Genomic DNA, 14,361 nt, shown 5'->3' on the forward strand with positions numbered 1-14,361 from the left:
GCATTCAAAAAGTGACTTCTCATAAAAAATAAACTATTTTTTTCTATCCATAATGTACTTACACATGTAAATGGTCAACTAGAAACTTAACGTAGAGGAAGATGGTAGGTTTTTCAAAATTTTACCAGTGAGTACATTAAATTTTCGCATGGCAGGTTCAACCAACTGAAATTTATAAGGGCAAAAAGAAAGTGTTAGAACTCAACTAAGAGGCAAGGTATGGTGTTTAAAAGTGAGCCTTGGAAAGTGATTAAGATTATATTCCTTAGGGTGGAGTCTCAATAATTACATTCTAGAGGCTTTATAAGGACACATATTCAGAGAGAGAGACAGAGAGAGAGAGTGGGGAGAGATGGATGTTTCTTTTCTCTTGCAATGTGAAGCCCTGTGCGAACTTAGTACTCTGACAGCAATAGCACCATCATCAGAGGCCCAACCAAGGGAGCCCACCAAGACGTCCTTCAGTTGTGAACCTCTGAAATCTTTTCTTTATAAAGTTAGGCTGCCTCACTTATTTTGTTATGGTAATAAAATGCTGATGAATACAGGTAAGCTGAAGGTAATCCCTTTGCTTAGTCTCACAAAGCAAACATCTAGGTGTCAGGAGGGCTGTGTTCTCTACTGAAGATATTAGTTCAAAATCTATTTCCTGGCAAACGCAGGTCATAGGAAACCTGCAGTTCTGTGCATTTGTAGGGAGTGTGACTTACTTGCAGCTTCTAGAGCTTTGCGTGTTTCTTGGTCGTAGCCTTTTTTGTCCTCCGAGACTGCAGTAGTTCTCTTTATCTCCTGTCTGTTCTCTTGCCAAGTGCCCCTCATTGCCTCTTCTGACTTCCACTGCTTTTGTTTGCTTGTTTTAATACCCACGGAGAAGAAGGAAGGAAAGTGGATTGAGAGGCCGGCGCCGCGGCTCACTAGGCTAATCCGCCTTGCGGCACCAGCACACCAGGTTCTAGTTCCAGTCCGGGTGCCGGATTCTGTCCTGGTTGCCCCTCTTGCAGGCCAGCTCTCTGCTGTGGCCCCGGAGTGCAGTGGAGGATGGCCCAAGTGCTTGGGCCCTGCACCCCATGGGAGACCAGGAGAAGCACCTGGCTCCTGCCTTCAGCTCATCGCGGTGCGCACCGGCCGCAGCAGCCACTGGAGGGTGAACCAATGGCAAAGGAAGACCCTTCTCTCTGTCTCTCTCTCTCACTGTCCACTCTGCCTGTCAAAAAATAAAAAAAAAAGAGTGGATTGAGAGCAGAAAATGGATGATGTCTAATATAGAATATCAGCGCCTTCTCGTGATTATCATAAAGAATAAACACATTTTAACATCTATGTAAACCACTTCTACCTACAAAGGTACACATGATTACATTGGGATCAACTGATGGCTCAAGATAATATCTCTAATGTAAAGTCAGCTGACTAGCAACCTCAATTTCACATCAAAGGCCCTTTTGTCATGTAACATAATCAGCAGCACACACCAGAAAATAAAGATCATGGTGATCAAAATCTTGCATTAGCAACCAGACAGACAGGAGATAAATTGCTAAATCTTCATAGAAAATTAAGTTTGAACTGGTCTTCTTCAAAAGTCTGTAGCTAACAGAATGCTTGAAAACAATGCCAGAATGTTTTAACCAAGATATTCATATATATATATATATATAGTCCGATTTAATATGTGAATAATCACTTGAGTTCCAAGATTTTACTCAGTGATGCATGACAGATAAGGTTTTGGTTTGGAAAAGTTTTAATATCTTAGTTCTGGTTTACCATTAGAACCCTAGAAAAGCCTTAATGATGCTCGCAAGAGTGGTCAGTCTGGTGTAACACAACTTTCCATACTCTCACTGTATGATATGTTAGCTGTGTTAGCTCCAGTATGACATATACAAGTAAAGATAATCTGCTTTGTTTTATATAATGTATAAATCAGTTCAACTTTGGAAAATAGTTGTCAAATTTGATATGTAAGTTTTAGAATAATTGATATTAAGCTATTTTTAGAGTATCCACACTAGCTATTTATTAACACATTGCCATATTGTTTCAGATTCTTAGTAGCTAGTTCAATGACCACATAAATCACTCCAATAATGTAATGCTACTTTCTTAACTAGTTTCCTATTGTATTGTGTATTTTTTCTGATTTTTTTAATGTAAAAATGTGGTATAATAGTAACCTTAACTTGCAGATAGTGAATATTTTACTCTAAATAATTTTTAAGTATGGTGCATTTTAAGATATGAGATTATTTACTTCAAGTACAATGATAAATATTTCCAATTTTCTAAAAAGAATCAATATCATCATTTATAATATAGGAGAGTATCAAATCACTATAGCTTATCAATATATCTAATATATATCATTTTGACATTTTACTTTGACAAATTCCCTGTATTTTATATATTTAAAATGTATATTAGATAATTTCAGACTGTTTAATACTTTTTTCATAAGGTTTTTTTTTTTCAAATCAAGATTCTGGGAATTGAGACAAGAATATTTAGTTTCCTTGGGGAATTTTATATAAATATCTACCATAGGCTAAAAATAGCTATACCTCCCAAAGGAAGTTGATTAATCCAGGCTTAAAAATGACTAAATGAAACAATTATAGTCATAGTCTGACTTTTTAAAGAACTATTCTTTATAAAAAAGGATGCGTATGAAATTTATTTTTATCCTTAATTTACACAGTACTGTTGGAAAAATGAGATTATGCTGCTAAAAAGCTTTTGATTTAATTATGGAAAATGTTATAATGAAACAAGGGTATTATTATATTGTCTTAAATTTAGCCCAAATTAAATTATTAAATTTTTTTCAGGGCTGACACTGTGGCCCAGTACATTATTCTTCCGCCTTTAGTGCCGGCGCTGGTTTGAGTCTTGGCTGCTCTTCTTCCAATCCAGCTCTCTACTATGGCCTGGGAAAACAGTAGAAGATGGCCCAAGTGCTTGGGCCCCTGCACCTGCATGGGAAACCTGGAAGAACCTCCTAGCTCCTGCCTCCAGATTGGCACAGCTCTTGCTGTTGAGGCCATCTGGGGAGTGGACCAGTGGATGGAAAACCTTTCCCTCTGTCTCACTCTCTCTCTGTCTGTAACTCTACATCTCAATTACATAAATAAAAATCTCTTTAAAAATAATAAAATAAAATCTTTTCCACAACTTGATTTGAAATTAATAATCCTACACTACTTTTCACTTACCTTTCTCTGAAAATCATAATAAACCAGGCCGGCGCCGCAGCTCACTAGGCTAATCCTCCGCCTTGCGGCGCCGGCACACCGGGTTCTAGTCCCGGTCGGGGCACCGGATTCTGTCCCGATTGCCCCTCTTGCAGGCCAGCTCTCTGCTGTGGCCCCGGAGTGCAGTGGAGGATGGCCCAAGTGCTTGGGCCCTGTACCCCATGGGAGACCAGGAGAAGCACCTGGCTCCTGGCTTCGGATCAGCGCAGTGCGCCGGCTGCAGCGCGCCGGCCATTGGAGGGTGAACCAATGGCAAAAGGAAGACCTTTCTCTCTGTCTCTCTCTCTCACTGTCCACTCTGCCTATCAAAAAATAAAAATAAATAATAAAACATAATAAACCTGAAAGATAATTATTTTAATTAGTAAAATAGGCTAAAATAACTATATTACCATTTTCATTCATCCACTCTTATTTGTGTACCAAACATTTATTCTATACCTAAAAGATAACACAAGTGGATTTATTAAGAGATATAGAATATTAAATGTTTCTGAAAAATATTTAAAATTTTATTGCCAGTTATATTTACTACTCTTCTGTCTTTACAGTCAAACATGGATGGTTGTCCTGGAGTTCTTTTTCTTTTTTCTTTTCTAAATTAACTTCTTGTTTTAGAGTAGCTTTAGTTTAGATTTTTAGGTTTATTTAGACATTCTAGAAAGTTTTCATATACTCAATACCCAATTTCCCCTATTGCTAATAATGTAATATCATGTAAATGTAGTATATTTATAGTAACTAGTAAGCCTGTATTGATAAATTATTAATTTAAAATGTTATCCTATTTAGATTATTTTGTTTTTATTTAACATTCTTTTCTTGGTTCAAGATCCCAAGATTGTTTTAATTATCTTGTCTTCTCAGGCATGTCTTCACTGGGACAATTTCTCAGACTTCTTCTATTTTGATGATCTTGTTGGTATTCAGGAGTACCAGTCAAATATTTTGTAGAATGTCCCCAAGCTATTTGTCCAATGTTTTTCTTATGATTACGGATTGTGAGTTTGGGGGAAGAAGAATGTTGAGAAAAAGTGCATTTTCATCATTTTGTTTTGAAGGAATGTGCTGGAATATAATTTATCACGGCTGATCTTGACGTGGTCCAGTTGCTTGTCAGACTTCTCCACTGTAAAGTCTCTCTTCTCTTTCCCTTCCAACGCTGTACTCTAGAAGGATGCCACTATCAGCATGCCAGACTTATGGTGTGCGATGCCACAGTTCCTGGAATAAGGGACATCACCATAAATTGATTTGCCGCTTCTTGTTATTTATTTATTCAGTTATTTCTTTATATTTATACAGATACATGGTTGCTTATTATACTTTTATTATAGTTTTATGCTGTTTTATTTATTTTGTTGATCAAATTGTTCTTTGGGCATTGAGAACTCTTCCAGTTGGCTCTTGCATTCCTTTAACATAATTCCATCATTGAAGAGTAGCCTGCTTCCTGTTTGAGCACTTCTTTACTTTTGTAAATTATGAGATGTCCCAACTCATATTGTATATTTCCTGCCTCCATCCTACATTTAGCCATTTATTTCTTCAAGTTGCCCTGATTCCTTTCATTAGAGAAAGATATTAGCAATCAAGAGCTGAGTGCCCTGAGGTATTTCGTATCTAAGTCTGTCCCACAAGCAGATACTTTTAGAATCATTATGCCTTACATATATTTGATCAAGTTCCAAGAATCTCCCTTTCATGCAGTTTGCAGGTCTGAGCGAACTCGGGATGCTAGTTCACAAGAGTGTGTTGATAGTTTTGTGTTCTGACACTGCTGTACACAAACATATATTGATACGTCATCTGTACCATGTTCCAATTTTGTCATCTTTGTTTTCTGTCCAACAACATGGAGAATGAAAAGTGAGAATTATTAGAAGAATGAAAGTTGCAGAATGCCTTAAGTGTTTAAAAATTAACAGAAAATTGATCTCTGTGAAACATAGGAGTGGGAATAAGAGAGGGAGGAGATATATAGGACGGCACATACTCACTCGGACTTACCTCCAATGGTGGAACTAGAAATGTGCCAGGGGATTTCAACTCAACCTTACCAAGGAGGCAGGTACCAATGCCAGCACACTTGGTAAAGTAATAAGTATAAATACACAACCAATCAAAAAGATAGGGTAAGTGTCGAAGAGATTTCACAAATAAGACCAGTGTAAGCAAATAATGAAGGATAGAATTAAAAGGGAGAGAATGATCCTGCGGGGGAAGCAGGACACACAGCAGACTCATAGAATGGCAAACGCCCAAAACAGCACTCCTGCCTCAGAATCAACCCTTGGGACATTTGGATCTGACTAAAAGGTCCATAAGAGTCTCACAGGCATGGAAAGCCATGACACGGTGGCAAAAAACAATCTAAATGAAAGATCCTGGTGAACAAGACCCCAGCAGAAGGATCAGGCCATCAAGGAAAGAGGTGCCTTTCTCTGAAGGGAGGAAGGAACCTCCACTGTGATACGGCCTTGACTAAACAAGTTCAGAGTTGGTGAACTCAAGGGGCTTCCATAGCCTAGACAGCGCATAGCAAGAGTCTTGGGTGATTGCTGACATCATAAATAAGAGTGCCAATTATTAAATCAACAACGGGAGTCACTGGGTACATGCTCCTCACGTAGGATCTCTGTCCTTAATGTGTTTAACTATGAAACTAAAAAACAACACTACTAGTCGAACAATACCCTATACCTGGTTCGGTTGTGTGAGTGCAGCCTGTTGAAATCCTTGCTTAGTATATACTAAGTTGATCTTCAGTATATGAAGGTAATTGAAAATGAAACGTGATGAAAGGCGGGATGGGAGAGGGAGTGGGAGAGGGGAGGGCCACGGGAGGGAGGGGGGTTGGGGGGGGAAGCCACAACAATACAAAAGTTGCATTTTATATTCTACTTAAAACTATTGGTTGAACTCTGTAATTAATACACAATTACTCTTAGGTGTTTAATTAATGCTATAACTAGTACTCAAATAGTATTTTACACTTTGTGTTTCTGTGTGGGTGCAAAATGTGGAAATCTTTACTTAATATATGCTAAATTGATATAAATTTATAAATTTATATATAAATTTATATAAAAGATAATTGAAAATTAATCTTGGTGTGAAGGGAAGGGGAGAGGGAGTGGGAGAGGGGAGCGTTGTGGGTGGGAGGGAAGTTATGGTGGGGGAGGAAGCTATTGTAATCTATAAGCTGTACTTTGGAAATTTATGTTCATTAAATAAAAAAAAAAAAGAAAGTTGCAGAATGCTGCTGACCTGTCATCTCACTGCCTCAGTCATAATCCAGGCTCCGCCTTCTGGCTCCAGATAGCAGAATATTCAAAACTTCTTGTGCTGGCCAAACCCACAGCAGAATCACTCACAATGACCAAAGTCTACACCATTTATTTTATTGAACACAAGTTGATTAAGGATTTACCATGTGCTAAGCTCTATTCTAAGCACTATAAATACAGCACACTATAATTACACAACAGAGAGGCACCTGCAACCACAGAATGTGAAGAGACACAATGAAGAAAGAAATATGTAAGTGACAATCAACTGGTGAAAAACACTGTGGAAATATAAAACAAGGGGATCTTTTAGGTGCTCAGGAAAGGTGATATTTTGCCTGAGATTAAAGTAACAGAAAAATTCAGCCAAATACAAATTTTACATTTGAGAAGATGAAGCGCCAGCATCTTAAGGCAGAGAAGCAAGGTTAGTGTTTTAAAGGAATAGATTAAAAATTTAACGGCACCAGATCAACATAGACGTGTGAAAAGTGTCGCAAAATAGGGGAATTGAATTGAAGTAGCTGTGGCCTTTTGGAAGTTGGAATCCATTGTAAAGGGTGAATAGTACCCAGTGCATGGTGTTAAGCAGGGCCATGAAGTGATCTGAAATCTTTGCTGCAGAGTGAGGCAATTGTAAGTGGACAAATTTGAAGCTATCATAGGTTATGTAATACTTATTATATGCCGTGCACTCTCTTACTGACTTCACATACATTATTTATATCATTTCAGTCATTACTTGAAATAACACTATGAGGTGGGTATTAATTATCCCCATTCATATTGTAGGAAATTGAGGCTCACAGAGATTAAAAAGATAAATGAAGTCCAGCTAGCTAGTAAGTAATGGAGCTAGTATTTGTAACTGACAAATTTAGTAGCCATTCCATAGGTTTAATTAAAAACAAACAAAAAAGGTATGTGGGATTAGTCATATTTGGACATGTTGCATTCTGTTAAGAGCTGAAGAAAGGATGTATTTTAAATGTGATTTCGAATAACATTGACATGTGTAGTCGTTGGTACTCACACTACTTTAATTCTGCCCTGATTCAGGACAACTTTTGCTCATGACACAGGTTCTGAAGATGTTTCACTCTGGGATGTGAGTGACTGCAGAGAATTTGGAGAAAAATCTCAGGCCCAGATAAGATGGAGAACAGTGAGTTGCCCCAAATTTAGGGTAGAGTTTTCCCAATTCCATAAAGCACACAGGATTTTCCTTAAATGTCCAAAGAATGGTACCTACAGCAATTTTTGGTTTGGTAAATAAGATTCCAGAGAAAATAGAGGTGTGACATTTCAGTGAAGTAAGAAATTAAATTGGGACCCACTAATAGTTAAGATACTATGAGAAAGGTGATTATCTAACACATAGTTTTATAGCTATAAGTTTAATTCTTGAACTTCTCTTGTTAAGTTAGGCATACAGAGCTCCCTGATATTTAGATCTAAAAAAAATATAATTTTTAGCAGCCAATGATTTGGAAATACTAATATCCATGTCCTCTTAGTTCGGTTAAACAAAAAATGATGTTCAAATATTATTATTTAAATTTTCTCATATGAAATAAAATAGGCTGTGGTTTCTTTTTGAGAATAAAGTATTTTTTATATGAAAAGAAAATTGTAGAGTTTTACTGAAAGCTCAGATTACATTTTTCCTTTTTTTGGTGATCTTAATGTTTCTGACTTTTAAGCATAGTGAATTTGTTAGAATCTCAATATAGATTAAAAAGCATAAAATTGTTAATTCCATTTTCTATAAACTTCTTGAAATGCCCATGTGCATTTATATACGTTTTGTATATATATTTCCTCTTACATAAGCAAATGTATATGGGTATGTTTAAATACACATGTATTTTTTTCAGAAAGTAAGTAAATTTATCTTTAATATTTTCTAACAGATAGTAGTTAAATATAAGGAAACACTAAGTACAATGGCGATTTGGGATACTGAATGTTAACAAAGAATCATGCGAATGAGTTAAGTGATTTAATCTTCAAGCAAACACAAACTCTAAGTGCTGCATTTGTGAGAAAAAACGGTCAGCTGTAAACTTAGGAATTTTGGTTACAATCAAATAAGAATGATTGCAAGTAATAGTCAAAGAGGCATAGTAAAAGAGGCATACTCAAAGAGGAATAGTAACAACATATTTATAGAAGAAAACAGAAGTAATTTTTGTTTAAATTCCTATGTAAATATTTGAGAGTGGTCCACATTAAAATGAGGTTCTAGGGTGGTCCAAAAAAAAAATAACCAAATGAATCAGAATGTAATTGAAATAGAAAGCATACTTTTTCTATATTAGGAAGTGGTCTTCACATATGCTTATACTAAGTAATTGCATGTGATTTAGAGTTTACATTAGTTGTACAACAGAACATTCTGGAATTTCCAAACTGTAATCCCACTAAAAAGCAGAATGCACTGATGAACTGTAGAGGACGTGTGAGAAAAGAAACAGACCCCAAATCCTAGCTGCTCTGCTCCACTGGGATAAGCGCTTAGCTAACACAGTAAAAGCCAGAATTTAACCTGTGGAGGTTTGTTAATTTCTGTATGATTTCACGAATACAGATTTGATCTCTTTCCCTAGCCAGTCCTTTCATCAGCCTCTATTATTTGTAGTAATATTGACTAGACAAATGGAAGTATTGTAAATTCGGTATAATGATGTTCCAGTAGGTTTATTATTTTGTGCACAAGACATAACCATGTTATTTTTTCATGTCTTTTTTACTGTTTACCAAAGAATATTAGAAAATCTTTTAGAAAAATATTTCTGATACATGAAATTCTAAACATAAATATTCTTTATATTTCTAAATGTTACCTATCACTTTGTGTGGTACAAATAATTGTGTTTTTATTGGTTTTCATAATAAGAATATAGGATTTTTTATAATAAAACTCTTGCTTTAGCCAGCACCTCGGTTCACTAGGCTAATCCTCCACCTAGCAGCACTGGTACACGGGGTTCTAGTCCTGGTTGGGGCACCGGATTCTGTCCCGGTTGCCCTTCTTCCTGTCCAGCTCTCTGCTGTGGCCTGGGAGTGCAGCGGAGGATGGCCCAAGTGCTTGGGCCCTGCACCCGCATGGGAGACCAGGGGAGGCGCCTGGCCCCTGGCTTCAGATCAGCAGCGGCCATTGCAGGGTGAACCAATGGCAAAAGGAAGACCTTTCTCTCTGTCTCTCTCTCTCTCACTGTCCACTCTGCCTGTCAAAAAAAAATAAATAAAATAAATAAAACGCTTGCTTTAAATTTTTTAAATATTAAAAGTAAACCTGCAGGGGCCCGCGCCATGGCGCACTAGGTTAATCCTACGCATGTGGCGCTGTCACCCCATATGGGTGCCAGGTACTAGTCCCGGTTGCTCCTTTTCCAGTCCAGCTCTCTGCTGTGGCCTGGGAAAGCAGTGGAGGATGTTCCAAGTGCTTGGGCCCCTGCACCTGCATGGGAGACCAGGAAGAAGCACCTGGCTCCTGGCTTCAGATCGGCGCAGCGTGCTGGCCGTAGTGGCCATTTGGGGAGTGAACCAAGGAAAGGAAGACTTTTTTCTCTGTCTCTCTCTCTCTCTCACTGTCTGTAACTCTACCAGTTGGTGATATAGTTGGTATTTTTTACAGCTATACTATATGCTCTAGGATTTAATCAATGATCTCTTCTTCCTCTGTGAAGACAATATTGAAAAGAGAATTAATCCATTCAACTGGTCACTACTGGGTATCTCCAATTATAGAGAATGACCTGGTTCTTGATTATATATAGCCATAAACCAAGACAGACATGGACCCTGATCTCAAAAGCCTTAACTTCTAAATTGTAAGAAAGACCTTTCCTTAAAAAAAAATCCACAAATAGGTTCATAAAGTAAAATAGTAGAAAACACTGCAAACTGAATGATGTGTGTTAGAGTGAGATAGATCATTCTGATATCTAGGCACTGTCATTAAAAATAATATACCTTTACAAATCTGACCAAGCACATACCCACTTATAATTTAAAAACATAGAAAACACTCATGAAGTTAATATGTTTCATGTGCACCTCAATTGCTTCAATTTAGGGCTTTGAAAATATTTAAGGTGATCAAATATTAACATGGTGCCAGCATCTGTTCCGAGGTTTCTAAGTCTACAAAATAAAGCTCATGCTTACTAAGTAATCCAAACTTCATTTAACCACAGAGAACTGCATCAACCTTCTGATTGCATCAGACACAATTAAGGTGTTGCTTGTAATCTGTAAAAAGCTTTATTGTCTGAGTCTTAGTTACCTGAGGGACCACTTATCTACACTGCACAAAGCAAACTTTCGAGTCATTCTGCTGACAGCTCCACTGCCTCAATTTCAAGGGACTGATGAGGCAGCACCACTCATGGCAAAGTGCTTGAGTGCTGGCTGCCTTTGGGACACAGTCAATATTCACAAACGGGAGAAGACAGTCTTGCTGCTTAGAGAACTCTAGTACATAAAGAAGGAGGTTTTAATTAAGTACTTTTTAAAGATAAATGGTGTGAAAATATATGATCTCTTGTGTATCTGTAAGCTTTAGCAAAAAATAAATATATTAAATTATATATTAAAGTATATTATTGTTTAAATAAATTGAGAAGTTTTCGACTAAGTAGTTATTTCAAAAAGAATCATAATATGGTAAAAAAAGAAATTTGCTAATAGTCCATCCATACCAGTCCTAGGAAAATAAATATGCAATGCTAATCATCACCTCAGAAATGATAGTTTACTGTGAAAGCAACGACAATAGCATCAAAAATAAATTCATGTAAGTAATTCTAGTGGAAAAGTAAGCCTATGCAATATTTTTGATTTAATAGCTAAAAAGTCTGATCCTAACAAAACTACATTATCCAGTTCATCTTAAAAATTGGATACAGCATTCATAAGACTGGAACTGTGCCACAACAGTTTAAAATGCCACCTGCAGCACCAGCATCCCATATGGGTGCTATTTCTGTCCTGGCTGCTCCACTTTCCATACTGCTCCCTGCTCATGCACCTAGGAAATAGTGGAAGATGTCCCACATGCTTGTGCTGCTGCCACCTATGTGAGAGACCTAGACATAGTTCCTGGCTCAGGCTTGGGCCTGGCCCACCCTCAGGCATTGTGACCATTTGGGGAGTGAACCAGTGGATGGAAAATCAATCTCTCTCTCTCTCTCTCTCTCTTGCTTTCCTTCTTTCTCTCTGTAACTCTACCTTTCAAATGAAAAAATAAATCTTTAAAAGAATTTCAATAAAGATTCTAAAATTATAGTGTAAAGATTATATTATTTTATTTGATAAGATTGCCCCAAGTGTTTCATGTAAAATCTAATAACAGGAAGGAAATCAATGCTTTTCATTTCTTATAGTAATGTAGAAACTAGTATAGCTGTGTTTTACTTTTGAACTATATAATATGGGGGCTGGCCCCCTGGCACAGTAGGTTACTCCTCTGCCTGTGGTGCCAGCATCCCATATGGGCACCGGTTCAGGTCCCGGCTGCTCTTCTTCCAATCCAGCTCTCTGATATGGCCTGGGAAAACAGTAGAAGATGGCTCAAGTGCTTGGGCCCCTGCACCCCCGTGGGAGACCAGGAAGAATCTCCTGGCTCCTGGCTTCGGATCGGCGCAGCTCTGGCGGTTGTGGCCAAATAAATAAATAAAATCTTTAAAAAAAAGAAATATGATTTGTTTTTTTTTTTCCAGTCAGTGTGCCTTTCTGTTTTTCTGCTTATCATATATCAAGTGATGACAATACATTATATTTTTTTATTTGACAGGTCGAGTTGTAGACAGTGAGAGAGAGAGACAGAGAGAAAGGTTATCCTTCCATTTGGTTCACTCCCCAAATGGCCTCAACGGCCGGCGCGCTGCCTCGATCCGAAGCCAGGAGCCAGGTGCTTCTTCCTGGTCTCCCATGCAGGTGCAGGGGCCCAAGCACTTGGGCCATCCTCCACTGCCTTTCCGGGCCACAGCAAAGAGCTGGACTGGAAGAGGAACAAGCATGACTAGAACCCGACACCCATATGGGATGCCGGCGCAGCAGGTGGAGGATTAACCAAGTGAGCCATGGTGCCTGCCCCCATTGTATTATTTTGAACATGAACTTTTGAACATACTACTTTAGTTTGAAATACATTGCATGGAAATGTCACAACACCCGATTTCAATACATACTACAAGGCATTTATAATCAAGATAGCTGGGTACTGGCACAAAAACAGACATGCTGACCTGTCGCTCCCCCTCTTCGTGGAGGAACGACACTAAACCCTGCGCTGTTCTTTTGTCTGCTCGGCCCTTCCCAGGTTTGCTGCTGATTCTTCCTGGGTTGGCTGCCGACCCCTCCACCTCTGTGCAGGGGCGGCTCCCCCTGCCACGTTCCCCACTTCCGTGGAGGAGTGGCACACCGCCGGCCGGCTCTCTCGGGGGCTGCTCAGATGTTATCCGGATGTTCCTGGTGCATGTTGTCTCTCTCCTCCCTTATAGTCCTCTTCCACCAATCCCAGCTCTGCTACCCACATGCCAAGCACGCTGCTCTCCTCCAATCAGGAGCAAGATCAGCTCCTGCAGCTCATCAGTCAAATTGGTGAGAGGCAGCTGTGTAGAAGTTGTTTACTCCTCTCCCAGCGCCATATTGTGGGAGAGCAGATGCATAGAATAAGTCTTAATTCCAGTAACTTAGTCTAGTCCGAGTTGCTCCCCACACTGACCCATGGAACAGAATAGAAATTAATCCAGAAATTAATCCATGCATCTACAATCAACTAATCTTTGACAAATGACCCAAAATCAAACTCTGGAAAAGTAACATTCTCTTTCTTCAATGTTGTGGGAAAATTGTATCTTCACATGCATAAGTATGAAACAAGATCCTTACCTTACACCCTACAGAAAAATTAACTTACAATGGATTCAGGACCGAACCTAGGATCTAAAACCATCAAATTACTAGAGGAAAATAGGGGAAACACCGAAAGACACTGGCATAGGCACGAACTTCTTGGATAAGACCCCAGAAGTTCAGGTAATTAAAACCCAAATTGCAAATGGATTACATCAAGTTCAGAAGCTTCTACACAACAAAGGAAACAGTCAACAAAATGAAGAGGTAACCAACAGAATGGGAAAAAATATTTACAAAATATGCATCTGATAAAGGATTGATACCCAGGATATATAAGGAACTCAAGAAACAATAACAAAACAAACAATCCAGTGAAGAAAATAGGTAGAGGACATGAACAGGTATTTTTCAAAAGATGAAATGCAAATGGCCAATAAACACATGAAAAAATAATTAGGATTGCTAGTCATCAGGGAAACACAACAAAGAAAAACCACAATGAGATTCTACCTCACCCCAATATACTATTGACAGGAATGTAAGCTAATACAACCATTGTGGAAGACGGTATGGAGATTCCTCAATAATCTGAAAACCAATCTACCATGTGATCCAGCCATCCCATTCATGGGAATATATACAAAGGAAGTGAAATTGGCATATGAAAGAGTTATCTGTACCCCCAAGTTTATAGCAGCTGGATTCATAGCAGCTAAGATATGGAATCAACCCAGATATTCATCAACTGATAATTGGATAAAGAAAATGCCTTAAATATACACAACAAAATACTACTTAGCCATAAAAAAGAATTAAGAATGAAATTCTGTCTTTTGCAACAAAATGGATACAAAAGGAGACCATTATGCTTATTGAACTAAGCCAGACCCAAAAAGACAAATATCATACATTTTTTTCTGATTGGTTGTAGCTAATATACAAAGTGCAAAAAA

This window comes from Oryctolagus cuniculus, chromosome 8, assembly GCF_964237555.1.
Source record: "Oryctolagus cuniculus chromosome 8, mOryCun1.1, whole genome shotgun sequence".
Lineage (NCBI taxonomy): Eukaryota > Metazoa > Chordata > Mammalia > Lagomorpha > Leporidae > Oryctolagus > Oryctolagus cuniculus.